The following is a 27,019-nucleotide window of genomic DNA, read 5'->3' on the forward strand; positions in this document are numbered from 1 at the left end:
TGGTGAATACCCTTCTCCCTTCCTCCCTCCCCACGCTTGTAACCATCAAAGAATGTGTTCTTCTTTGTTTAAACCTTTTCTTTAGTTCTTATAATAATGGTCTCATACAATATTTGTCCTTTTGTGACTGACTAATTTCACTTAGCATAATGCCTTCCAGATTCATCCATGTTATGAGATGTTTCATGGATTCATCATTGTTCTTTATTGTTGCGTAGTATTCCATTGTGTGAATGTACCATAATTTGTTTATCCATTCATCCGTTGATGGGCACCTTGGTTGCTCCCATCTTTTTGCTATTGCAAACAATGCCGCAGTGAACATGGGTGTTCATACATCTATTCATATGAAGACTCTTATTTCTCTAGGATATATTCCGAGAAGTGGGATTCTGGATCATATGGTAGTTCTATTTCTAGCTTTCTAAGGAAGTGCCAAATTGATTTCCAAAGTGGTCATACCATTTTACATTCCCACCAGCAGTGTATAAGTGTATAGTCTTCTACAACCTCTCTGACATTTATTATTTTGTGATTTTTGGATTAATGCCAGCCTTGTTGGGGTGAGATGGTATCTTTTTATAGTTTTTATTTGCATTTCTGTCATGGCTAATGATCATGAGCTTTTCCTCATGTATCTGTTAGCCACCTGAGTGTCTTCTTTGGTGGTGTGTTCATATCCTTTGCCCATTTTTTAGTTGGTTATTTGTCTTTTTGTTGTTGAGGTTTTGCAGTATCTTGTAGATTGTACAGATTAGACCCTGACAGGATTTGTTGTACTTAAAATTTTTTTCCCAGTCTTTGGTTGTCATTTTACACTTTTGGTGAAGTCTCTGGATGAGCGTGTTTGATTTTTAATTCCTGTGGCTTACTGAATGTGTCTGAATCACATGGATCTCCAGCGTAATAGGGCCACAACATAATGCTACTAAAAAAACAAAAACAAAACAAACAAAAAAACAGTTGCTGTTGAGTCAGTTCCAACTCATAGCGCCCTTGTAGGACAGAGTAGAACTGCCCCATAGGGTTTCCAAGGAGCAGCTGGTGGATTCGAACTGCCGACCTTTTGGTCAGCAGCTGAGCTCTTAACCACTATGACACCAGGGCTCCATGATGCTACTAATATCAACCATAATGTGATCCCATTTAATCAGCACAATCATCCTGGGAAATGTGTTTTGCTATTCCAAATCTGTATTTGGGGAAACTGAGGCTTTGAGGGGATAAAAGGAGCCAAGATCTGTGTCCAGAGCAAAGCCTTTTCTACTTCCCATGAAGCCAAGAGGTCATCTAAGCTGTGCTTGGAACTGGTTGGTTCTAGTTCAAACCCCTGCTGATAATTTGCATTTCTAACAAGTTTCCAGGCAATGCCAATGCTGGTGGTTAGGGATCAATTCTGAAAACCGCTGTTGTTGTTGTGTGACTTTGAGTGGATTGATTCATAGTGACCCTATAGGACAGAGTAGAACTGTCCCAGAGGGTTTCCAAGGAGCAACTGGTGGATTCGAACTGCTGACCTTTTGGTTAACAGCTTGAGCTCTTGACCACTGCACTACCAGGGCTCCATGGGAACCACTAGGAGAACCCAACCCACTGCTGTGCAGTCGATTCTGATTCATAGCAACCCTATAGGACAGAGTAGAACTGCCCCTTAGGGTTTCCAAGGCTGTGATCTTTGTGGAAGCAGACTGCCACATCTTTCTCCCACTAGTAGAGCAGTGGTTCTCAAAATTTATTACACATAAGAATCACTTGGGGATCTTGCTGAAATGTAGATTTGGATTCAATATATCTTGGGGTGGAAATGCAAATTATAGCAGGGGTTTGAACTGGAACAAACCGGTTGGAAGCCCTGCCTCTAAGCAATACTCAGTAATCTTTCCTTGTGATCATCAGCTCTAACTTTCTTGCCCAAATATTCATTCCCTCATTCATTCATTTATTTATCCCCAACTGGCTTCCTCCTGGAAACCCTGGCGGCTTAGTGGCTAAGTGCTATGGCTGCTAACCAAAGGGTCAGCAGTTCAAATCCACCAGGTGCTCCTTGGAAACTCTATGGGGCAGTTCTACTCTGTCCTGTAGGGTCGCTATGAGTCGGAATCGACTCGATGGCACTGGGTTTGGTTTTTTTGGTTTTGGCTTCTTCCACAATGCCAGGCCCTGGCTAGCTGCTGGGGATACCTGAGTATTCAGGCAGGGTTCCTTAACTTGACATCCTGGGGACAGTTGGCAGACAAGCATTCGAGCTGGTCTAGGCCCTGATTCTACAGCAATGAGGTGGTCAGGCCTATTGGGGCCCCTAGTTCAACCTCAGTAGTTTACGGAGGAGAAAACAAAGGCTCAGAGAGGGACGGAGACTCTCCTAAGGCCACATAGTAAATGTGGGGGTGGGGGGAACAGAGCCAGACCTGGAAGCCCAAGCTCTTAACCCCCAGGTCCAGGGTCCCCCATGTGCTTCCAAGGCTGTTGCGGGGGGAGGTGTCCTGCTTCCTGCCCCCCATCACACTCATCTCAGCCACCCAGTCTGATGTCCTCTCCCCAGTAGCCCACATTCCCCACTACTCCTAAAGCCCATTCCCTGCTGGAGGACAAAAAGGAAATGGAGTCCGAACTTCCACTCAGATACATCTCCCCCTGTATTAGTTTCCTACTGCTGCTATAACAAATTACCACAAACTCAGTGACTAGGGTATTTCTGACCCAAGCCATGGTTTTTTCAGTCCCCTCATATGCATGCAAATGTTGGACAATGAAAATGGGAGACAGAAGAACTGATGGGTTTGAACTGTGGTATTGGTAAAGAATACTGAACATACCATGGACTGCCAAAAGAACAAACAAATCAGTCTTAGAAGAAATACAACAAGAATGTTCCTTAGAAGCAAAGATGGTGAGGCTTCAACTTGCTTACTTTGGACATGGCATCAGGAAATACCAATAGCTAGAACAGGACATCCTGTTTGGCAAAGTAGAGGGTCAGCAAAAATGAGGGAAACCTTTAATGAAATTGACTGACATGATAGCCGCAACAATGGACTCAAACATACCAATGATTACCAGGATGACACAGGACTAGACAATGTTTCCTTCGGTTACACATAGGTTGCCACGATTCAGAGACAACCCGACGGCAACAAACAACAACAGTGGCGGCTTAAAACAACACAAATTTTTTCCCTTATAGTTTTGGAGGTCAGAAGTCTGAAATGATTCTTATGGGGCTAAAATCATGGTGTCAGTAGGGCTGGTTCCTTCCAGAGGCTCCCAAGGAGAATCTGTTCTTTGCCTCTTCCAGCTTCTAGAAGCTGCTGGCATTCCTTGGCTCATGGCCTCATCACTCTAATCTCTTTTTCTATTGTCATATCTCTCTGAACTCTGTGCTCAAATCTTCCTCTGCCTCCCTGTTATAAGGACCATTGCGATTACATTGGGCCCACCAGGATATTCCAGGATCATCTTCCCATCTCCAGATCCTTAACTCAATCACATCTGTGAAGTCCCTTTTGCCATGTAAGGTGACATACTCACAGGTTCTGGAGATTAGGGTGTGGAGATGCTGGGAGGCCAGGATCCACAGCCACACCCCCAGTCACTTCCTCCTCACTCCCACCACTCTAATAATAACCCATGTGGACCTTCTATGAGCCAGGCTATTCATATACAGTATTGCTGATAATGAAAGGAAGGCATTTTTTTTTTATTGTGCTTTAAGTGAAAGTTTACAGTTCAAGTTAGTTTCTCATACAAAAATTATACACACATTGTTATGTGACCCTAGTTTCTCTCCCTGTAATGTGACGGCACACTCCTCCTTTCCATCCCAGATTTCTTGTGTCCATTCAACCAGCTCCTGTCCCTTTCTGCCTTCTCATCTCACCTTGGAACAGGAGCTGCCCATTTAGTCTCATATATCTGCTTGAGCTAAGAAGTAAGGGAGGTGTTTTTATTCCCACTGAACCAACAAGGACACTGAAGCTCAAAGAGGTGAAGTGACTTGTCCAAGGTCAGACGGCAACAAAGTGGAAGTAGAAGAAACATCCAAACCCAGGTAAGTTGGCCCGACTCCAAAACCCATGTGCTCATCACCACCCCACACTGCCCTGCCAAAGAGACTTGATAATGTTTTCTTGATAATGATAGAGCCAACATTTATGGAGGGCTCGCTATATGCCAGGTGCAAAAAAAAAAAAAAAAATTTTTTTTTTCTTTTTTTCAAGTATCACCTCTTTTGATCCTTGTACTAGTTCTATGAGGATGGTATAGGGTAAAGCCTCATTTTACAGATGAGGAAACTGAGGACCAGAAAGGCAAAGTGACTTGCCCAAGGTCACACAGCCTGGACCCTGAATAGCTGACAGCAAAGCCCATGGGCTGTTAAAGGTTATCCTTGCAAGAGGATGCAAGGAAGGAGTGTCCAGGACATACATGCCTCCCCAGACCACACCTGCCCGAGGTCACCCAGCTGGGAGGTCTTGGCATGGACCCCAAGGCCTGTGTTCTGTGTCTCCACTGCCCCTCCCCTCTCTGTTCCCCACACACCCCACAGGCTGCTCCTGTAGACAGAGCTCTAAGGCTTTTCCAGGATCTCAGCTTCAACCTTCCTCAGACCCCCAGAGTCTCCCCCATGCCATCCATCAGCGTCAGGCCAGCTGCCAGCAAGAGTGGCCACTTTCTCCACTGAGTGACCTCCCATCCATCACTGCAGCCCCTGGCCAACTTGGGCCCAGCTGCAGTCATCAGGCCCTGCACCGCTCCTGGGCCTGTGGTTCCTGGCAGGCAGGCTCTCCACTTAATCCCAGCTTGGAACTGGCCCCTCCTGGCACCAGCTGGGTGGGGGAGGATCTGGGGAGACAAGGAGGCCCCCCAGCTATCAGTAGACAACCCCTCCCCCACTGATATTGCTGACAGCCCTTTCCAAGCATTGCCTTAGCAGGGCCTCACAGTCACCAGGTAAGTGGGAATTTCGAGCCATATTTTCATAACAGGAGTCCTGGTGGCGCAGTGGTTAAGCATTCAGCTGATAACCAGAAGGTCAGTGGTTTGAACCCACCAGCTGCTGCTCGAGAGAAAGATGAGGCAGTCTCCTTCTGTAAAGATTACAGCCTTGGAAAAGCTATGGGGCAGCTCTACTCTGTCCTATACGGTCGCTATGAGTTGGAATTGACTTTATGGCAGTGGGTATTTTCATAACAAGTCCCTGGGTGGCACAAATGGTTTGCATTCGGCTACAAACCGGAAGGTTTATGGTTCAAATCTACCCAATAGCGGTGTGGAAAAAAGCCTGGCAATCTGCTTCCATAAAGACTACAGTCAGGAAAACCCTGTGGAGCAGTTCTACTCTGTAACACATGGGGTCACCATGAGTTGGATCAACTCGACCCGCAATGGGTTTGGTTTTTTTCAGTAATCCTTGCAATCACCAACTGTAACTTGCTTGTCTAAATAGTCATCCATACATTCATTCATTTATTCATCCCCAGTTAACTTCCTCCTCTATGCCAGGCCCTGGCTAGGTGCTAGGGACACCTGAGTATTCAGGCACAGTCCCTTGACTCGACTTTCTTAGACATCCAAGGGACAAGTGGCAGACAAGCACTTGAGCTGGTCTGGGCCCCAATTCTACAGGGATGGAGGTAGTCAGGCCTGGGTTATTTTCATAACAGCAATGACAGCTGACACCTATAGAGCACTTATTGTGTGTCAGATCCTCTATCAAGCACTTTCCCTGTGCCTTCTAATTTAATCCTTAAAAACACACACATGCATGTGCATGCATGCTTGCATGTGTGCACCCATGCATATTCACACGGTTGGTTCTATTATTATCCCCACTTTACAGGTGAGGAGACTGAGGCTCAGAGAGATGCTGTGACTTGCCCACAGTCTCACAGTTGGGAAGTGCCAGAGCTGAGATTTGAATCCAGACTGCATGACTCTAGAGTCCAAGCTTGTTCCAGCTCCACTGGTACCCATAGTGGAAGTACATGAAGGCAGAAGGAAATAAGTGGGGGAGGAGGACCACCAGCTCAGTGTGAGCCTTGAGAGACGGCACAATGCCAACAGGTAGAGATGAGACAGCAGAAGTATGTGTAGCAGGGGGACAGCCTGATCAAGGGCAGGGAGGTGGACGCCTGAATCAATATCATTCTCTGAAAGGAGAGTCAGGGAGAGTGGCAGACAGGGACAGAGATGCACATGGGCAGCATGAGACATGTATGGGTGATTGTGGATATATGAACCACTTGTTAGTGTGTGTGTGTGTGAGTGTGTGTGGTTGTACTGTCAGGAAAAACTGTGAAAGATTTGGAAATGGGCAAAAAAAGTTACTAGGTTTCCTGCCCAATGCACCCTACTAGGTTACCTTGGCCTTTCATCTTGGAGCTATTTGACAGCACTGTCAATTGTAGAAAATGGATTGTAATGCATATTATTCTTGCCCATAGAAATGCAAATAATTGTATCCCACAGGGATACAACTGATTACTGCTCTGTGGATATTGATCAGCTTTGCATTATTTGCAGATTCATTTCAGCATTCCTGATTGTGGATGCCATGAGTCCAAATCAACTCCATGGCAACCAAAAACGACAGCACTTGTGCCTGGTTTTGGATTCTCCTTTGGTTATAACATCTTTCTTGTGCCCTTATTAATGAATAAGTTAAATAAAATCTTTGGCACCTTTTCATTTTACATTTGTTTGAGAGTCATAATTTTACCTTTTAAAAGAATTATCCTTTTACTGTACCTGTGTGCCTACCCTCTCAGGGGCTGCAAAGCCTGCACACACACTTCCTCCTGCCCTCCAGTCCCTCACACGGCCCAGCTTCCTTGCTTGCCTCGCTATGTGAGCTCCAGCCTCACCTGCTTCCTGTCAGTTACTTGAAAGTACCACACTCACTCCTGCCACAGGACCTTAACATGTGCTGCCACCTGGAACACTTGTCCCCCTCTCTTCATCCGATCAGTTCTCACTTTGCCTCTGAATCTCAGCTTGGCCACCAACTCCTCAGGGAAGCCCTCACTGACTACCCTTCCATGGCCCTGTTACTCATTCCCGTAGCACCACAAACCTCTCCTTTGTAACATGTGTACAGTTATGATTAAAAATCTCATGAGGGTGTCTAGGAATCTATTCCAAACATATACTGCACAAAATATAAAATCATGTACACACGAGGTTTTTCACTACAGCACTACTGTTGTTGTTCGGTGCTGGTGAGTCGGTTCCAATTCAGCAACCCTATGTACAAATGAACGAAATACTGCCTGGTCCTGCGCCATTCTCACAATCGTTGTTATGCTTAAGCCCATTGTTGCAGCCACTGTGTCAATCCATCTCATTGAGTGTCTTCCTCTTTTTTGCTGACCCTCTACTTTACTTAGCATGATGTCCTTCTCCGGGGACTGATCCCTCCTGACAACACGTCCAAAGTATGTGAGACGTAGTCTTGCCATTCTTGCTCCTAAGGAGCATTCTAGCTGTACTTCCAAGACAGATTTGTTCATTCTTTTGGCAGTCCATGGTATATTCAATATTCTTCGCCAATGCCACAATCTAAAGGCATCAGTTCTTCTTTGGTCTTCCTTATTCATTGTCCAGCTTTTGCATGCACGTGAGGCGATTGAAAATACCATGGCTTGGGTCAGGCGCATCTTAGTCTTCAGGGTGACATTTTTGCATTTCAGCACTTTAAAGGGGCCTTTTGCAGATTTGCCCAATGCAATGTGTCTTTTGATTTCTTGACTGCTGCTTCCAGGAGCATTGATCGTGGATCCAAGTAAAATGAAATCCTTGAAACTTCAATCTTTTCTCCATTTATCATGATGTTGCTTATTGGTCCAGTTGTGAGGATTTTTGTTTTCTTTATGTTGAGGCGTCATCCATACTGAAGGCTGTGGTCTTTGATCTTTGTCAATAAGTGCTTCAAGTCCTCTTCACTTTCAGCAAGCAAGGTTGTGTCATCTGCATAACTCAGGTTGTTAATGAGTCTTCCTCCAATCCTGATGCCCCATTCTTCTTCATATAGTCCAGCTTCTCAGATTATTTGCTCAGCATACAGATTGAATAGGTATGGTAAAAGGGTACAACCCTGACGCACACCTTTCCTGATTTTAAATGATGCAGTATCCCCTTGTTCTGTTCGAATGACTACCTTTTGATCTATGCACAGGTTCCTCATGAGCATAATTAAGTGTTCTGGAATTCCCATTTTTCACAGTGTTATCCATAATTCATTATGATCCACACAAATGTCTTTGCATAGTCCATAAAACACAGGTAGACATCCTTCTTGTATTTTCTGCTTTCAACCAGGATCCATCTGACATCAACAATGATATTCCTGGTTCCTTGTCCTCTTTTGAATCTGGCCTGAATTTCTGGCAGTATCCTGTCAATATACTGCTGCAGCCACATTTGAATGATCTTCAGCAAAATTTTACTTGTGTATGATATTAATGATATTGTTTGATAATCTCTGCATTTGGTTGGATCACCTTTCTTTGGAATAGGCGTAAATATGGATCTCTTCCAGTTGGTTGGCCAGACAGCTATCTTCCAAATTTCTTGCATAGACAAGTGAGAACTTCCAGTGCTTCATCCGTTTGTTGAAACATCTCTATTGGTATTCAATCAATTCCTGGAGACTGTTTTCCACCAATGCCTTCAGTGCAGCTTGGACTTCTTCCTTTAGTACCATTGGTTCCTGATCTTATGCTACCTCCTGAAATGGTTGAACATCAACCAATTCTTTTTGGTACAGTGACTCTGTATCCCTTCCATCTTCTTTTGATGCTTCCTGTGTCATTTAATATTTTCCCTGTAGAATTCTTCAACATTGCAACTTTAGGCTTGAATTTTTTCTTCACTTCTGTCAGCTTGAGAAATGCTCAGTGTGTTCTTCCCTTTTGGTTTTCTATCTCTAGGTTTTTGCACGTCATTATAATGTTTCAGTTTGTCTTCTCCAGCTGCCCTTTGAAATCTTCTGTTCAGCTCTTTTACCTCATCATTTCTTCCTTTTGCTTTAGCTACTCGATGTTCAAAAGTAAGTTTCAGAGTCTCTTCTGATATCCATTTTGGTCTTTTCTTTCTTTCTTTCCTGTCTTTTTAATGACCTCTTGCTTTCATCATGTATGATGTCCTTGATGTCATTCCACAACTGGTCTGGTCTTTGATCATTAGTGTTCAACAAGTCAAATCCATTCTTGAGATGGTCTCTAAATTCAGGTGGGATATATTCAAAGTTGTACTTTGGCTCTCATGGACTTGTTTTAATGTTCTTCAGTTTCAGCTTGAACTTGCATATGAGCAATTGATGGTCTGTTTCACAGTCAGCCCCTGGCCTTGTTCTGACTGATGATATTGAGCTTTTCCATCATTTCTTTCTACAGATGTAGTTGATTGGATTCCTATATATTCAATTTCAGACTGCAGAAGTTGGTAAAAATCTTTACTTTCTTCACCTCTGGCCTTAGTGGTTGGTGTGTAAACTTGAAAACAGTCATATTGATAGGTCTTCCTTGTAGGCATATGGATATTATCCTATCACGGACAGCACTGTACTTCAGGATAGATCTTGAAATGTTCTTTTTGACGATGAATGCAATGCCATTCCTCTTCAAGTTGTCATTCCCAGCATAGATGACCATATGACCGTCTGATTCAAAATGGCCAATACCATTTCAGCTCACTAATGCCTAGGATATCGATGTTTATGTGTCACATTTCATTTTTGATGATTTCCAGTTTTCCTAGATTCATACTTTGTACATTCCACATTCCAATTATTAATGTATGTTTGCAGCTGTTTCTTCTCATTTTGAGTCATGCCACATCAGCAAATGAAGGTCTCAAAAGTTTGACTCCATCCATGTCACTAAGGTTGACTCTACTTTGAGGAGGCACCCCTTCCCCAGTCATCTTTTGAGTGCCTTCCAACCTGGGGGCTCATCTTCCAGCACTATATCAGACAATGATCTGCTGCTATTCATAACGTTTTCACTGGCTAATGCTTTTCAGAAGTAGACTGCTGGGTCCTTCTTCCTAGTCTGTCTTAGTCTGGAAGCTCAGCTGAAAACTGTTCACCAGGGGTGACCCTGCTGGTATTTGAATACCGGTGGCATAGCTTCCAGCATCATAGCAACACACAAGCCCCCTCAGTATGACAAACTGGCAGATGCATGCAGCACTACTAGTAACAGCAAAAGACTGGAGCAACCCAAACGTTCACGAGAAGGGGACTGGTTGAATAAACTATGGTGCAGCCACAGCAGAGTACTGTGTAGCTGTAAGCAGCAATGAGAAAGTTCTAACTGTTCTGCTATGGGGTGATCTCTAGGATATATGATTAAGTGACAAAGAAAGAAAAAATCCAAGGAGAACTGTATGTATGTAGAATATGCTCTGTTCTGAATATGTGTGCAGTGTGTGTACACTTGATTATATTTTCAAAAAGAAACGATGGCAACTAACAAAAATGGTTACCTATGGGGGATGAAGAGAACTGCTGGAGGGGATAGGAATGGAACCTAAACTTCTCTGAATGTATCTTGCTTTAGAGGTTTGATTTCATAAATGTAAACATTTTACAAAATTATAAAACAAAAGTAAAGACAAAAAAAAGGCCAACCCTTAACATAAAAAAGAAACAAACAGAAATGAATAAACAGTTGAGCCAAGGCCCAGGGTTGCCAATAAAAAGCATGGCTTACACTCCCAGGCAGAGGATGGCGTAACATAGAGAATAGACACACAGAGAAGAGATAGAGCAAGCTCAGCTTCAACAGTGCGTACGGGCCCCCCGTAGCCAACAGGTCCCTCCCCAAAGCCAACACAGGGCAGGCATATGCATGCACCCCTCTTGTGCGACAGATGAGAGGCCCCATTCCCGCCCTACCAGGAGCACGTATAGAAGTGGGGTTGGCCAGGTGCCATATGGCACACACATGTGCAAAGCAGAGAGAAAGTTTACTGTGTATCAGAATTGGGAGAGAGTTTCCCGATAAAGAGGAAAGCTGGGAGACAAAGAAAGAGACTCAGTTCCCAGACTCTGTCATCAGGGCCCAAGGCTTCTGATTAGGCAATCCAGGTGGGAGTCGGAAGGCTGTGTAATAGACTACTTTCCAATTTTCTGGACAAAATCTGACGGTATGTCAGCTTGGGGCATAACAACATCGTGAAGAATTATTGGAAGTTATTTTAAATCAGTATTTTGATTGCTTATCTCTAACGGGCTTTATGGAAACCCTAGTGCCGTAATGGTTAAGTGCTATGGCTGCTAACCAAAAGGTTGACAGTTCAAATCTACCAGGCACTCCTTGAAAACTCTATGGAGCGGTTCTACTCTGTCCTATAGGGTCGCTATGAATTGGAATCAACTCGACAGCAATGGGTTTAATGGACTTTATTCTAAGGACCACAGAACCACAAATAAATCCTAAAGTATACCGGTCATCTTCTAGGTAGAAATAATATTAGTATTGTTATTCTAGAACTATTAGCTTTGTAATGTAGGATAAAAAAATATGAAATTATGTTAGGAACCAAGATTTTCAGTGTAAGAAAAACGGATACAAAACAAAATCAAAGACATTAAGTAAAAAACCCTGTGACCTTAAAAGTGAATGAGAATCACCAGTGTATGAATTTCCTGGGGATGCTGTAACAAAATACCTCCAACTGGATGGCTTATAAGAACAGAAATTGGCTCACAATTCTGGAGGCTAGGAGACTGAATTCAGGGTGTTGACAGATCCATGTTCTCTCCAAAGGCTCTAGGAGAAGATCCTTTCTTGTCTCTCCCAGTTTCTGGTAGCCCCAGGTATTCCTTGGTTTGCAGCTGTAGCCTGTAAAAAACCTGTTGCCATTGAGTCAATTCCAACTCATTGCGACCCTATAGGACAGAGTAGAACTGCCCCATAGGGTTTCCTAGGAGCAGGTGGTGGATTCGAACTAGCTCTTAACCACTGCACCACCAGGGGTCCTAACTCCATTATCACATGGCTGTCTTCCCTCTGCGTCTCTTTACTTCTCTTATAAGGACATCACTTATATTGGATTAGGACCCACCTTACTCCAGTATGACCTCACGTTAACTGATGTGGGCAGTGGTGGTTGAGAGGTAGAATTCTCACCTTCCATGTAGGAGACCTGGGTTCAATTCCCAGTGTACCTAATGCATAGCCACCACCCATCTGCTAGTGCAGGCTTATGATGCTGAACAGGCTTCAGCACAGTTTCCAGACTCAGACAAACTGTGAAGAAAGGTCTGGCAATCTACTTCTAAAAATCAAACAATGAAAACCCTATGGATCACAATGGTCTGATTCATTGGGGTGGCACAGAACTGGGCAGCATTTTGTTCCATTGTGCATAAGGTGTTCATGAGTTGGGGGCTGACTTGATGGCCACTAAAAACAACTTAACCAATAACATCTTCAAAGACCCTGTTTCCAAACAAGGTTATGTTCACAAGTACAAGGGTTAGCACTTTGATATATCTTTTTTGGGGGCACAATTCAATTCATAACAATCAGCTTTTCCAGCTTTCAGCTGAAATACAATAATAACTGAGTAGCAATTAGCACTCCTAGTATCTAGATTATGGCCCCTAACTCCCATATCACTAAAAGGAGCAGAGCTCCTTGGAGACGTGACTGATTCCAGGCAGAAGATATATAAGAGCCTGGGAACTGTCAACCAGAAAGCAAGGAAGCTGTCAAAGACTACTGAGGTCATGTCAAAACATGCAGGACTCAGCATAAAGGGACTCCCATGTACTTGTGCCAGGCATGGTTGTAAGAATTTTACAAATACTAACTCATCTTCGGGGAAATTACTTAATCTCACTTAATCCTCAAAACAAGCGTATTAGAAAGGTTGTGTGAGCATGCTCATTTACAGATGAGGACCCTGAGTACCTGGTTGAGCAAATAAATTGCCCAAGATCACAAAGCAGGTAAGTGGCTGAGCCAGGACTTCAATTCAGGAGGTCTGACTCTAGAGCTGAAGCCCTTAACTATCTTCTAAACTGCCTTTTCATTGATGTAGGACATTCAGTATCTAAACAGAAAAGGAAAATAGAGAAAGCTGCCCCAGTGCTTGCAGAGGCTAGTCTGGGTTCAGGTTTAAAACCAAGGACAGCACTGCGTGTGTGTGTGTGTGCGCTCGCGCGAGAGAGAGTGCGTGCGTGTCCATCCTCTTTAGTTCTGCTATGCCTATAACCATGCTCTCAGAGGCTGACATCACAGCTAGTGGGGTCAGAGGCCAGTTGGGATGTGCTCCATATCTTGGTCTGCTGCAAACCAAGCTCCCACCATACCTGGCCTCCCTACCAGCCATTCCCCATATCCTCCTGGCCCCCTTAGGGCCATCTAGGCTTTCTTCTTCAAGACCACCACTTAATAGCAGGGATCACAGTTTAATTCCTCACAACACCTAGCCAGGTAGGAATGGGCATTCCCACTTCCCTGATGGGGAAACTGAGGCTCAGAGAGGTATGGAACAGCCCCAGCTTATGGAACTGGAAAGCAGCTGATTCTGGCATCTGCCATACTCCTGTCTAACCTGCCTCTTTCTTCTTGCTGGCTTGTCCTCATTAGAAGGGAGAGCGTGGGGTACCAGTACCCATGATGAGCAGTGAGTCATCCTCATTTTGTGTGTGTGTCATCTCCCCAGCTGCAGCTGGGAGCTGGGAGGAGGGACCTGGGGAGGTAAGCTAGATACAAGAAGGTAGCTTATCCCAGCAAGAAATGAACCCACAGTTCCAGGCATCGTGGATGAATCCTATCCTTCACCCTCTCCTGCACTCCACCCTGTCCCATCTTCCACGTCCATACAGCCACTACATCTGACCAATTCTACCCATTGCCATTGAGTGGATTCCAACTCATAGTGACCCTGTAGGACATAGGAGAACTGTCCCATAGGGTTTCCAAAGCTGTAATCTTTACGGAAGTAGATTACCATACCTTTCTCCCACAGAGTGGCTGGTGGGTTCGAACCACTGACGTTTCAGTTAGCAGCTGAGAGTTTAACCACTGTTCCACCAGGGCTCCATGTCCATACAGCCAGTGCATCTAACCAATACTACCTCTTGAATATTCCTGGAACCTAGCCCTGTTCCTCCCAAAGCCACAGCCCTAGCCCAGGTCTCCATCAGCTTTCACCTGGACTGCAGGAGCCTCCTCCCTGGTCCCCCTGCTTTCTCCCTCGATTCTGCAGCCTTATTTCTGCAAGAGAGAAATGGGCATGTTCCAGACAGGCTTTGAAGGTGGAATGACAGGACTAGTGCCAGAATGGACAAATAAATATATTCAGCTCTGCCAATATCACTGTGACTCCCCTCTCTGGCCTAGGCCTAATTTTATTTCTTTTAAGACAATCACACAAAAATCAGTTGGGTTTCTATACACCAGCCATGAGCAAACTGAAAAGGAAATTAAGGAAACAATTTCACTTACAATAGCATCTAAAAAAATAAAATACCTAGAAATAAATTTAACCCGGGAGGTAAAAGACTTGTACACTGAAAACTATAAAACATTACTGAAAGAAAAAAAAGACCTCAATAAATGAAAAGACATTCTGTGTCCATGGACTAGAAAGACTTAATCTTGTTAAGATGTAAATACTGCCCAAAGTGATCTAAAGAGTTAATGCAATCCCCATCAAAATGTCAACATTTTTCAGAAATGGAAAAGCAAATTCTCAAATTTATGTGGAACTGCTTTTATCGTTGTTAGTTGCTGTTGAGTTGATTTCAACTCATGGAAACCCCATGTGTGCAGAACAGAACTGTTCCATAGGGTTTTCAAGGCTCTGGCCTCTTGGAAGCATATCACTAGGCCTGTCTTCTGAGGCATCTCTGGGTGGGTTCAAACCACCAACCTTCAGCTAGTAGTTGAATGCTTTGCCAATTATGCCACCCAGCCACCTATATGGAACTGCAAAGGGCCTGAAATAGCCAAAGCAATATTGAAAAAGAAAAACAAAGTAGGAGGACTCACACTTTCTAATTTCAAAGTATACTATAAAGCTACAGTAATCAAAACAGCCTAGCTCTGGTATAATGATAGATATATAGACCAATGGTATAGACACGAGAGTCCAGAAATAAACCCATACATCCACTGTCAATTGATTTTCAACAAGGGTGCTAAGTCCACTAAATAGGAAAAGAATAGCCTCTTCCATAAATGTTGCTAGGACAACTGGATCTCCACATGCAAAAGAATGAAGCTGGACCCCTACCTCACACCATATACAATTATTAACTCAAAATGGATCAAGGACCTAAATGTGAAAACTAAAACCATAAAACTCTTAGAACAAAACACAGGGGTATACTGGACTGATAGAGACTAGAGGAACCCGAGACTATCACCCTAAGATACTTTTTAACCTGGAACTGAAGCTACTCCCAGAGGTCAGTAGCTTCAGCCAAAAGCAGAGATGAGAAGGCAAGGAGGGGCAGGGAAACTGTGTGGATGGAAACAGGGCAGACAGGGTGGAGATGGTGAGAGTGCTGACATATTACGGGGATTGTAACCAATGTTACAAAACAATTTGTGTATGAACTGTTGCATGAGAATCTAATTTGCTGTACCAACTTTCACCTAAAAAGCATAACAAAATATTTTTAAAAAACAAACATAGGAGTAATGCTTTGGGACTGAGTTTTTGACAATGGATTCTTAAATATGACATCAAAACTAGACAAAATAGATAAACTGGACTTCATCAAAATTAAAAACTTTTGTGTATCAAAGGATTTTTATCAACAAAGAGACAACCTCCAGAATGGAAAAAAATATTTGGGAACCATACATTGGATAAGGGCTTAATATCCAGAATATATAAAGAACTCTGACAACTTGACAACAAAAAGACAAAAAACTCAAAAAATGGGCAATGCCCAGGACAGGAACCATTCCCGAAGCCAGCTCTTCAGACATGAATTAGACAGGACAATGGGTTGGAGAGGGATGCTGGTGAGGAGTGAGCTTCTTGGATCAGGTAGACACTTCAGACTCTGTTGGTATCTCCTGCCTGGAGGGGAGATGAGAGGGTGGAGGGGGTTAGAAGCTGGCGAAATGGACAGGAAAAGAGTGGAGGGAGAGAGTGGGCTGTCTCATAGGGGGGGAGTAATTGGGAGTGTGTAGCAAGGTGAATGGGGGTTTTTGTGTGAAAGATTGACTTGATTTGTAAACTTTCACTTAAAGCTCAATAAAAATTATATATTTCAAAAAAAAAAAAGGGCAACGGACTTGAATAGACACTTAACCAAAGAAGAAATTCAAATGGCCAACAAGCACACAAAAAGATGCTCAAAATCATTAGTCATTAGGGAAATGCAAAACAGAACCACAATGAGATACCACTTCACCCCCACTAGGATAGATATAAGGAGCCCTAGTGGTACAATAGGAAACCCTGGTGGTATAGTGGTTAAAAGCTATGGTTGCTAACCGAAAGGTCAGCAGTTCAAATCTACCAGGCACTCCTTGGAAACCCTATGGGGCAGTTCTCTGTCCTCTAGGGTTGCTATTGGTCGGAATTGACTCGATGGCAGTGGTTTTGGAAACACTGGTGGTGTAGTGGTTAAGTGCTACAGCTGTTAACCAAGAGGATGGCAGTTCAAATCTGCCAGGTGCTCATTGGAAACTCTATGGGGCAGTTCTACTCTGTCCTACAGGGTCGCTATGACTCAGAATTGACTCAATGGCAGTGGGTTTTGGTTTGGATGCTACAATGGCTAAGCGTTCGGCTGCTAACCAAAAGGTTGGTGGTTTGAACCCGCCAGCTGCTCCATGGGAAAAAAGACCTGGCAATCTGCTCCTGTAAAGATAACAGCCTAAGAAATCCTATGGGGCAGTTCTACTCTGTCATATAGGGTTGCTATGAGTTGGAATTGACTCGATGACAACAGGATGGCTATGACCAGAAAAACAGAAAACAAACTTTGGTAAAGGGTAAGACAGTACACAATAGTGGGAAAGCCAGTACAACTTGACCAAGACAAGGTCATGGAAGCTTCACAGACACATTCAAACTCCCTGAGGGACTGAATTGTTGGGCTGAGGGATGAGGACCATGGTCTCAGGGGACATCTAGCTCAACTGGCATAACATAGTTTATAAAGAAAATGTTCTACATCCTATTTTGGTTAGTAGTGTCTAGGGTCTTAAAAGCTTTTGAGTGGCCATCTAAGCTACTCCACTAGTCTCACCCCATCTGGAGCAAGGGAGAATGAAGAAAACCTAAAGACACAAGGGAAAGATTAGGACAAAGGGCTAACAGACCACAACTACCACGGCCTCCACCAGACTGAGTCCAGTACAACTAGATGGTGCCCAGCTACCACCACCGACTCCTCTGATAGGGATCACAATAGAGGGTCCTGGACAGAGCTGAAGAAAAATGCAGAACAAAATTCTAATTCAAAATAAAAAGACCAGACTTACTGGTCTGACAGAGACTGGAGAAACCTCAAGAGTATGGCCCCCAGATACCCTTTAAACTCAGTACTGAAGTCATTCCTGAGGTTCACTCTTCAGCTGAAGATTGGACAGGCCCATAAAACAAAACAAGACTAAAGGGGCACACCAGCCCATGGGCAAGGACTGGAAGCCAGGAGGGGACAGTACTGCAGTTCTGTTCACAATAACCAAAAGGTGGAAACAATATAAATGCCCGTTAACGAATGAATGAATACACAAAATGTGGTCTATTCATACAATGGAGTATTACTGAGCCATAAAGAGAAATGAAGTTCTAACACATGCTATGACATGGCCGAACCTGGAAAACATTATGCTGAGTGAACGAAGCCAGACACAAAAGAACAAATATTGTATGATCCCACTTAAGTGAAATATCTAGAACAGGTACATGCATAGAGATTAAAGTTTATTAGTGGTTATCAGGGGTGGGAAGGAGGGGAGAGGGAGGAGTCTTGCTTAGGGGGCACTGAGCTTCTGTTAATGGTGGTGGAATAATTTGGGAACAGTGGAGATGGTTGCACAACACAACGAACGTAATTAATGCCGCTGAATTGCACACGTAAAAAATGTTGAATTGGCAAACGTTTCGTTATATACATTTTTACTACAATTAAAAAAAAAAAAAGATCATCAATAAGGTGGAACTCTCAGGCTCTCCACAAGGTCTAGAAGCTGAGCAAAGCCTCAACTGGCCTTCTAGTTTCTGCTGGAGGCCACTGAAGAGGCAGCAAATCAATGATTCCAAGTGAGGATTCTACACGTTCTTCAATGACTAAAAGGTAAGAAAATAATGGGAGGCAAGAGTTACAGATTAAAAGAGATTTAAGAGATATGCCAATCAAATGTAATGTACTTTAAAAAAAATTTTATTTTATTGTGTTTTCAGTGAAGGTTTACACAGCAGTTTAGGTGCCCATTCAACAATTTCTATACAAGTAGTTCAGTGACATTGGCTGCATTCTTCCCAATGCGTGAATGTTTTCATTATTTCTGTTCTGGTTGTCCCGCTTCCATTAATCTAGTTTCCCTGCCCCCTTACCTTTTCATTTTTGTTTTAAAGTAATTGTTGACCGTTTGGTGGACTTTGCTTCTTGATTTCAATAAACCAACCATAAAAATACATTTAGGAAACAGTCGGGTAGTGACGGGATTGTAGAGGGTATTATGGAATCATTAATTTTTTGTAGGTGAGAAAATATTATGGTTATTATCACTTAGAGGTAAATTCTGAAGTGCTCATGGATGAAATGATGTGCTGTCAGGGATGTGCAGCAAATAACCAGCAGGGGGCAGATGAGGGAGCAGATGGCATAGAGCTCCAGATCACCTAGAGGAAGTTACACCTTTCTCAAAAGACATACTTCACATTTTTGGAGTAAATGGAATGTTCTGGCAACAATGTGAGGCATCTAGTGGGAATGTGACAAGTCAGGCTTACTGGTACTGCAAAAGAATGCCATGCATGGGACCTACCCATTGACCCCCATCTCAGAGCAGCCATGGGAAGGTGAAAATTGTTGACTATACTAATCTCTTTACTTTTCTGTACATAGCGCAGTAAAACCCGTGAAAGCCAGAGCCTGTGTAAGACAGAAACCTGTCAGAGAAAGAAAACTCAAATATTTTCCACTAAAACAAGTGACAGAAACGTGGTAAGTCTGTACCCTGTCAGAGGTGGAAAACTTTCATGACCCGGAAAAACAAGGTAGTCTTGTCAAGTTTTAGCTCGCATAGGTTTCACCGTATGAGACAATTTCCAAAAGAATATCAAAAAGTAAGAGTTTTAGAGCTAGACTGTCTGTTTCCAGCCTTGGCTCTGACACTTCCTTGCTGTCTGCCCTTTGACCCATCACATTCCCATGGTGTGCCTCAGTTTCCCCATCTGTAAAATAAGGAACAACAATGTCTACCTGATAGAGTTGATATGAGGATTCTAGGAGTTACTACTTCGAACAGGACCCGGAATGTCAAAAACACCAAAGAAATGTTAGCTCTGACTACTGCTATTGTATAACACTTGGGTGTTTTATAAGATTTTCCTTCCTTTTTTTGTCTGAACAGATCTGGATCCCTGGTTTTTGGGGGGAGTACACAGGACACCTGCTTAAAAAAAAAAAACAAAACTTTATTGAATATCACTCACATACCATGTAATTCACCCATTTAAAGTGGACAATTCAGTGGGTTTTCTATACTCAGAGAGATGTGCATCCATCACCACAAGCAATTTTACAGCATTACCCCTATTTTAGAACACTACCTGCTTTTGTCCCCAACCTGGTGCCTGCTTCAGGGTGGGGGAGATTCTGAGCCCTCTTATAACTTCTCTTATGGCTGACGGGGTGGGCAGTGAGGGTCATCACCTCTCCACGGCTCCTCTGAGGAGGGCTAATGAGCAGGTCCCTCGACGTTCTTTGGCGGCGCCAGTAAGACGTCAGCCAGCCTGGTTTCCAGAATGTTCCATTTACTGCAATAATGTGAAGTGCATCTTTGGAGAAAGGTGCCCACATCCCTCATGTGGTTTCTTCTAGATGATCAATGATAATCTGCCACAATTTAATTTCCTCCTTTTTTCTCAAGACGGAAGTGGAAACACTCATGACATATTTGGCTGGTGTTAAAGGAGCTACGAGACCCATCAAGGGTCGTTTGATAAAGGGCTGCTGGGACGGGGGGGGGGGGGGTGGGGAAAAAGAGGAATCTTGAGCAACTCTGGGGTGTCCTGCATAGTGACAGGGAAGCCAGTGGTGCTATTTACCAAAATGGGGAAAATGAAAGGGGCAGGTATGAAAGGGACCAAAAAAAAAAAACCCATAATCCCCACACTAAAAAGGTTGTCATGAGACTTGAATGAGATTTGACAAGCTCTTGTCATTTTTTTTTTTTGTCATAGTGACCCATAGTGAACTGGGTTCAAATCCTGGTTCCTCCCTTCCAAACCATATGACCTTAAACAAGTTGCTCTGGGTCTTAGTCTCCTGGTCTGTAAAACAGGAAGCCCCGGTTGGTACAGTGGTTAAGCGCTTGCTGCTAACTGAAAGGGTGGTGGTTTAAATCCACCAGCCACTCTGCAGAAGAAAAATGTGGCAGTCTGCTTTCCTAAAGATTACAGCCTTGGAACCCTATGGGCAGTTCTATTCTGTCCTATAGGGTCGCTATAAGCTGAAATTGGCTAGATGGCAGGGGGCCATCTGAGGGGCTAAGGCCAGCAGTGTCCAGCATGTGGCCCGAAGAAGGCTCTTAATGGCCATAAAGGTCCTAGGGATTAGTCCATGTCTGGCTTCTCTCCAGGCCAGCCTTCCAGGGGTCTGGGGCCTCCTGGCTAATGGAGAACTACAAATTCTTCTCGGGCCCCCTGGGGAAATTCCAGTCCAGAGAGTACCCACTAATGGGGGCAAAAAAGTCAAAGACACTGGAAAGACCCTGGGGAAAAGGGTTGAAACAGGGAACTGTGGGGAGGGGTTTTCCAGGCTGCACAGGGAAGGGAGATTCTGGTAGACGGGGGGAATTGACCACATCATCCCCGCTTGGTATCCTCCCCACCATCTCGGAGTCACACCTGGCCGACTCCTCGGGCCCCTTCTCCTACCACTTCTCCTCCCAGCCACACTGGCCTTCTTTGTCCCTCTCAAGCCTTTGTACTGGCTGTTCCCCCACCTGGAAGGCTATTTCAAGGCTGGTTTCCTCAGAAGATCTCACTATGACCTGCTCTGTGATGCACCCCACCCCCGTCTCCACCCACTCGATTCCTCTCATCACATTATTCATCAGAGCTTTTATCTCTCTCTGAAATCAGAGTACACCATTTATTTATAAACTTACTTTTGTGACCCCAGTTCTCCATGCTCACTCCCCCAAGAACATCAGCTCCATTCTTGTGCATGGCTCTGTTCCCAGGACTTGACAAATAGTTGGTGCTTAATAAATGCTTGCTAAATAGAGACTCCTGGGAAGAGGCTTCCAGGAGCCCCAGAACCCCAAGGAGGCCTTGGGGTGGCCCTCACTTGACATTTGGAAGGCAGGAGAAACTCCTTGTTACGGACTGAGTTGTGTCCTCCCAAAATATGTGTTGAAATCCTAATCACTGTACCTGTAAATAGGACCCTCTTTGGAAATAGTGGGTTCTTTTGTTATGTTAATAAGGTCATACCAGTATAGAATGGGTGGTACACCTAATCACTTCTGAGATATAAAAAGAACAGATCGGACACAGAGACACACTCACGGGAGAATACAGGTGCCATGTGAGATCGTCTACAAGCCAAGGAAACAAGGAACATCTGGGACAACTGACAAGGAAGGAGTCTAAGTGGCAGAAACCCTGATTTAGATTTTAGCGTCCAGAACTGTGAGAAAACAAAATTCTGTTTTTAAAGCCACCCACTCATGGTGTTGGTGTTACAATGGCACTAAGTGACTGAGATATTGCTGGCCCAGGGCACTGGTCTGCCCAACTCACTCGTGGTCACTCAGCCACTACAGGGCAGGGTGAGCTCAATTTCCTCTTCCCAAGGGTGCCCTTGTTTCCAGGAAGGAGACTGTCCCGCCTCACGGGATGTGGCCTCTCAGAGAGCAGGGGCCATACCGCTTGTGCCCCCAGGCCCATGGCTCTGCCAAGGGGACTTTTGGTGGGTTGGTGGGCTGATGCATAGCTAGGGACTTGGGGGCCTCACTGGGCCCTGCTCCTGGGAATCCGCTCTCTCAGCTGGCCTGGCTCCTGCTTAGGCAAGAACCTAAGCTTCACCATAGTAGAGCTGCCTTCCTGCCTCCAGCCACTTCACCCCACATCCGGCCTCCCAGCCAGGATGGGTCAGAACCTGCTGGGGGCCGCTCATTGGCTCCAACCCTCCCCAGGGGCCAGAGCAGCAGGGCCATGGCTTGGCAAGGCCTGTGGCAGGCTGGGCAGTTTGCTAGAATGCACCAGGAAACTCTGCTCTGACAGGAGTCTCATTCTCTTGGACAGCCCTCTCAGCCAAGTCATAAACATGTGCTTGGTCTGCCCTCTGTGGCATCCAGCACTGGGAGGGAGATCCTGTTATTACCAAGCCCATGCCACAGGTGAGGAAACTGAGGCTCACATCGGGGATGGGGCAGAGCTGGGCTTTAAACCCAAAGCCTGTGTGGCTCAGAGCCCAGGACAATGTTTCCTGGACAGCCTGGTGAAGATGGGCAGTGGGGTTTCAGGGACAAAGGCCCCACTCTGAGCCGCACAGGACATGCTAGGGCTCAGGATGATCAACACATCACCAGCTTCCCTTCTAGGCACTTCCCACTCTGAACACGTTTGGTCTCCTACAGCCTGGGAGGCAGGTACTATTATTACCCCATAGCCTGGTCCAGTGTGACCTGGGGCTCAGTTCTCCACCAGGGCAGGTATACCTCCTGGAAGCCCAGGAGGTCCCAAGGATGCCCTCTCTGAGCCCTGACAGAGCTCACTGCCTCAAGATCCCCACAAACAGAAGGGAGCAGCTGGTATAGAGCCCAGAAGCTTCTGGGGCTTGGAGGGTAGGCCGTGGTATGGGAATGTACACTTTGCCCATCCCTCACCTTGCACATGTAGAGGCTGGCAGGAGGTTCCACCTTAATTCTGGCACTGTTTCCCCATCTAGAAACTTCTCACCACCTTGAATGGGACCCAGGGGGCACAGTCCTCCCAAAATCACTAACCCCATCCACAGCCTCATCCCTAAACATGACCCCACAGCCAGACTGCCAGGCTGCTGATCGGATCTCAATTTCTGTATGAGTAACCTCTCAGTTTTTCCTGGTTTTGCTCTTTCCCAGCATTTTTTCTCAATTATTCCTTTTCCTCCTATTTTAAGCCCTGTTAACCTCAATAACGAGGTCTCTCAGACCCTGCCATTTGGCAGTACTATAATCAGGGCTTGACATTTCTCTAAAGTAAGTAGTTTTTATTACGTACCTGTTTATAAATGCTGTCCATGAACTTGAGTTGGTGTTTGGAAACCTCACAGGATTGTGGGGAGGCCCGAATGAGGCAACCAGCGCCACGGCCTTCAGCACAGTTAAGTGCTTAACTAACGCCAGTATCTGTTACTCCAGCTCAACAATACCATGTTTTCACACATTACAAATTATTTTTTAAAATCAGAGTACCCTCAGATGTATAACTATGTCAGCCCTGTGAGCTGGGAGCTGCTGGAAAGCTGTGAGGTTCAAATGACAGAGGTCATCTCCTCCTCTCCCCAAGATGGGCAAAGCACAGGGCACACACATTTCCCGCATTCACCCACTGCCACCCAGTGGTTCCGGCCCAGGAACAACCCTTCAGTGTCCGTTACTTAACACTCCTCTCTCCTCCCAACTTTCCTGGGGGTTTGCTGCTGGGGTTTGCTTTGCTCATCTGTAAAATAGGCATGTTGGGCTCACTCCATTAATTCTTTTAAACTCTCAATATAGGACATTCCAGCCATCCGTCAGTTGGTCATACTGTAGAGATTTGCATGTTGCTATCATGTTGAAAGCTATGCCACCAGTGTTTCAAATACCAGCAGGGTCACCCATAGTGGACAAGTTTCAGCAGAGATTCTGGACTAAGATAGACTCAGAAGAAAGGCCTGGTGATCTACTTCCAAAAATCAACCAGTGAAAACCTATGGATCACGATAGAACGTTGTCTGAAATAGTACTGGAAGATGAATACACAGTGGCCACAACAATAAGCCGAAGCACACCAGTGATTGTGAATATGGTACAGGAGCAAGCAAGGTTTCGTTCTTTTGTACTTGGGGTCACCATGAGTTGGAGCCAACTCGACAGCAACTAACAACAACAGAAGACCTCAAACATATACAAAAATGCAAAGAACAGTACCCACCCCTCCTCAGCTTCAACAACCGTCAATTCACAGCCAATCATTTCTTCCACCCTGATCATTTTGAAGCAAATCCCCAACAGCATACAACTTCATCTATAAACATTTCAATACGTTTCTCTAAAAGATAGGCAGCTTTTAAAAAAGATAACCACAATTCCATTATGAGACCACACAAAAATGCACAATAACACCTTAATATCATCCAGTATTCTGCCAGTGTCCCCATCTCCCAATGTCTCGTGATATTTTTTAGAACAGTTGTTATGTTCAAATTGAGGTCTAAACCAGGACTCTACTCTGAAATTGGCTGATATGGTTCTTAAGACTCTTTTAATGCAGACTCTAGATTAGCCCCAGCAGTGTCCCGGCCTCCCAGGTATAGGCTGTACTAGTTATCTATGTGTTGTATAGCAAATTACTGCGAAACTTAGTGGCTTAAAACCACAAACCAAAAACCAAACCCACTGCCATCAAGCTGATTTCGACTCAGAGAGATCCTATAGGACAGAGTAGAACTGCCTCATAAGGTTTCCAAGGCTGTAACTTTTATAGAAGCAGACTACCACATCTTTCTTCTATGGAGTGGCTGGTATTTAAACACTATGCCACCAGGGCCCCTGTGGCTTAAAACAACACATATACTATCTCGTGGTTTCTGTGGTTCAGGAGTCTGGACACTGTTTCCTCAGCTCAGGGTCTCTCACAGGCTCAATCTAGGTATTGGCTGGGGCTGTGGTCTCATTTTAAGGCTCATCTGGGGGAGGATCTACTTCTAAGCTCACTCAGTAGATGTTGGCAGGATTCAAGTCCTCCTGGGCTATTGGACTGAGGCCTCAGTTTCTTGCCAGGTGTTGGGTGGGGGAGCCCTCAGTTCCTTGGCCATGTGGGCCTATCCAACATGGCAGCTGCTTCATCAATGTGAGCAAAAGAGAGAGCGAGAGAGTGAGCAATGGGTCTCACACTTGAGCATGTGTCTGACTCACCTGGAGGACTTGTTAAAACCTAGATTGCTGGGTCCTGCCCCCAGGGTTTCTGATTCAGTAGGTCTGGGGTGGGGCCCGAGAACTTACTTCATTTTTTTGTAAGATTTTTTTATTATTGCAAATATATATATAACACATTTGCCAATTCAAAATTTTCAGGTATACAATTTAGTGCTATCGATGACATTAATCATATTGTACAACCATCACCTACAATCATTGCCAAATTTTCCAATACCATTAACACAAACTCATTGCGTCCTCAACAGTGACTTCCCATTGCCACCTCCCTCCTGCCCCTGGTTTCTATTAATCAACTTTGGTCTCTATACAATTTGTCTATCCTTCTTATTTCATTTAAGTGAGATAATACAACATTTGTCCTTTCGTGATTGACTTATGTCACTCAACATAATGTTTTCAAGGTTCATCCATGTTGTAGCATGGATCAGGACAAGAACTTACATTTTTAACGGGTTCCCACTAGGTACTGCTGCTGCTGGTCTGGAAACAACACTTTGAGAACTACTGGATTACAGGGTTCCCCCCCATCATTTTTTAATTTTTTATTGATGGGCCTCTGTTTAGAATTCTAAGGCAGGAGGACAATGATTTCAGCCCTGGCTGCAAATATGAATTACTTGGAGGTGCCCAGCTACCATTACTGAGCATTTTGATCAAAGATTCTATTAGAAGAATCCTGATCAAAAGGGGGAGGGGGACACAGAACAGAACTTCAAATTTTCATCATCTCCAGACATTCTGGAGCCATGGAGGCTGGATAAAGCCCTGAAACTATTGCCCCAAGATCATCTTTAAACCTTAAACCAAAAACATATCCTGAAGTCTCCTTAAAACTATAGTTTAGCTTAAATAGTAAAAAAAAAAAAAAAAGTCTGCCTTGAGCATTATGCTCTTCTAAGGACTATATGGGATCAAATTGACAACAGCAACTTGAAAGATTAGCTAGGAACCTTAAGGGACAGTGAGTTTATGTTAATGAGGGAAGAGCCACTCAGAAAAGGAGAGTGAGAATGGTAGTACAACTTGAAGGATGTAATCAATGTCAGTGAATTGCACAGATGGAAACTGCTGAATTGGTGTTATGTTTTGCTGTGTATATTCTCCACAACACAATAACAAAATAAATAAATAAATAATTTCTTAAATCACTTGCAGAGTTTTAAAAAATAAGATAATTGAAATGTATAGAGATCAAAGTTTATTAGAGGTTGCCTGGGACTGGAGGGAGGGGTGAATGGGGAGTTACTGCTGAAGGGGTCCTGAGTGTCTGTTTGGGGTGACGAATAGTGAATTAGGAAATGGATAGTGGTGACGGTTGCACAACATAGTGAATGAAATTAATGCCAATGAATTGCACACTTAAAAATGGTTAAGGAGGAGGCTTCTAGTGAACCCTCTTACAACAAAGACCTGAAAAAACAAGTGAAACCCCAATTACATTTGTGACAAGCTAGAAGCCCTAAACATCAAAGGCAAAGTCAGAAAACAGACTGAGTGGCAGAGGGAGGGAGAGACAGTTCAGAAGCAGAGAGGAGATGCTGGACCTGAATCGCCGGGATCCCTCAGGCACCATTCCCAGGAACGGCTAATGCGGGCTGGTGATAGCATTTGGCCACAGTTTCCTCAGGGAGAAGCAGCAGGCCACACAGTCTACTTATACCTCTGGAACC

At 44.4% G+C, this 27,019-nt stretch overlaps 1 long non-coding RNA gene across 5 annotated transcripts in view; it reads left to right on the forward strand.

Annotated features, from left to right (window-relative positions):
• The window catches only part of LOC111752706 (uncharacterized), a 48,180-nt gene extending 24,839 nt beyond the window's left edge, over positions 1-23,341 (forward strand). For 3 of the 5 annotated variants that reach the window (XR_002787581.2, XR_002787584.2, XR_002787580.2), the window contains 3 exons: positions 3,825-4,048; positions 5,840-6,063; positions 6,523-23,341. This is a non-coding gene — a long non-coding RNA (uncharacterized LOC111752706). Of the gene's footprint in view, positions 1-3,824; positions 4,049-4,546; positions 4,951-5,839; positions 6,064-6,522 lie in introns of all 5 variants that reach the window. The other 2 variants (XR_002787582.2, XR_010323630.1) reach the window with 2 other exon arrangements.
• The last annotated feature ends 3,678 nt before the right edge of the window (positions 23,342-27,019 follow it).

Source organism: Loxodonta africana, chromosome 12 (genome assembly GCF_030014295.1).
Source record: "Loxodonta africana isolate mLoxAfr1 chromosome 12, mLoxAfr1.hap2, whole genome shotgun sequence".
NCBI classification, from domain to species: Eukaryota; Metazoa; Chordata; class Mammalia; order Proboscidea; family Elephantidae; genus Loxodonta; species Loxodonta africana.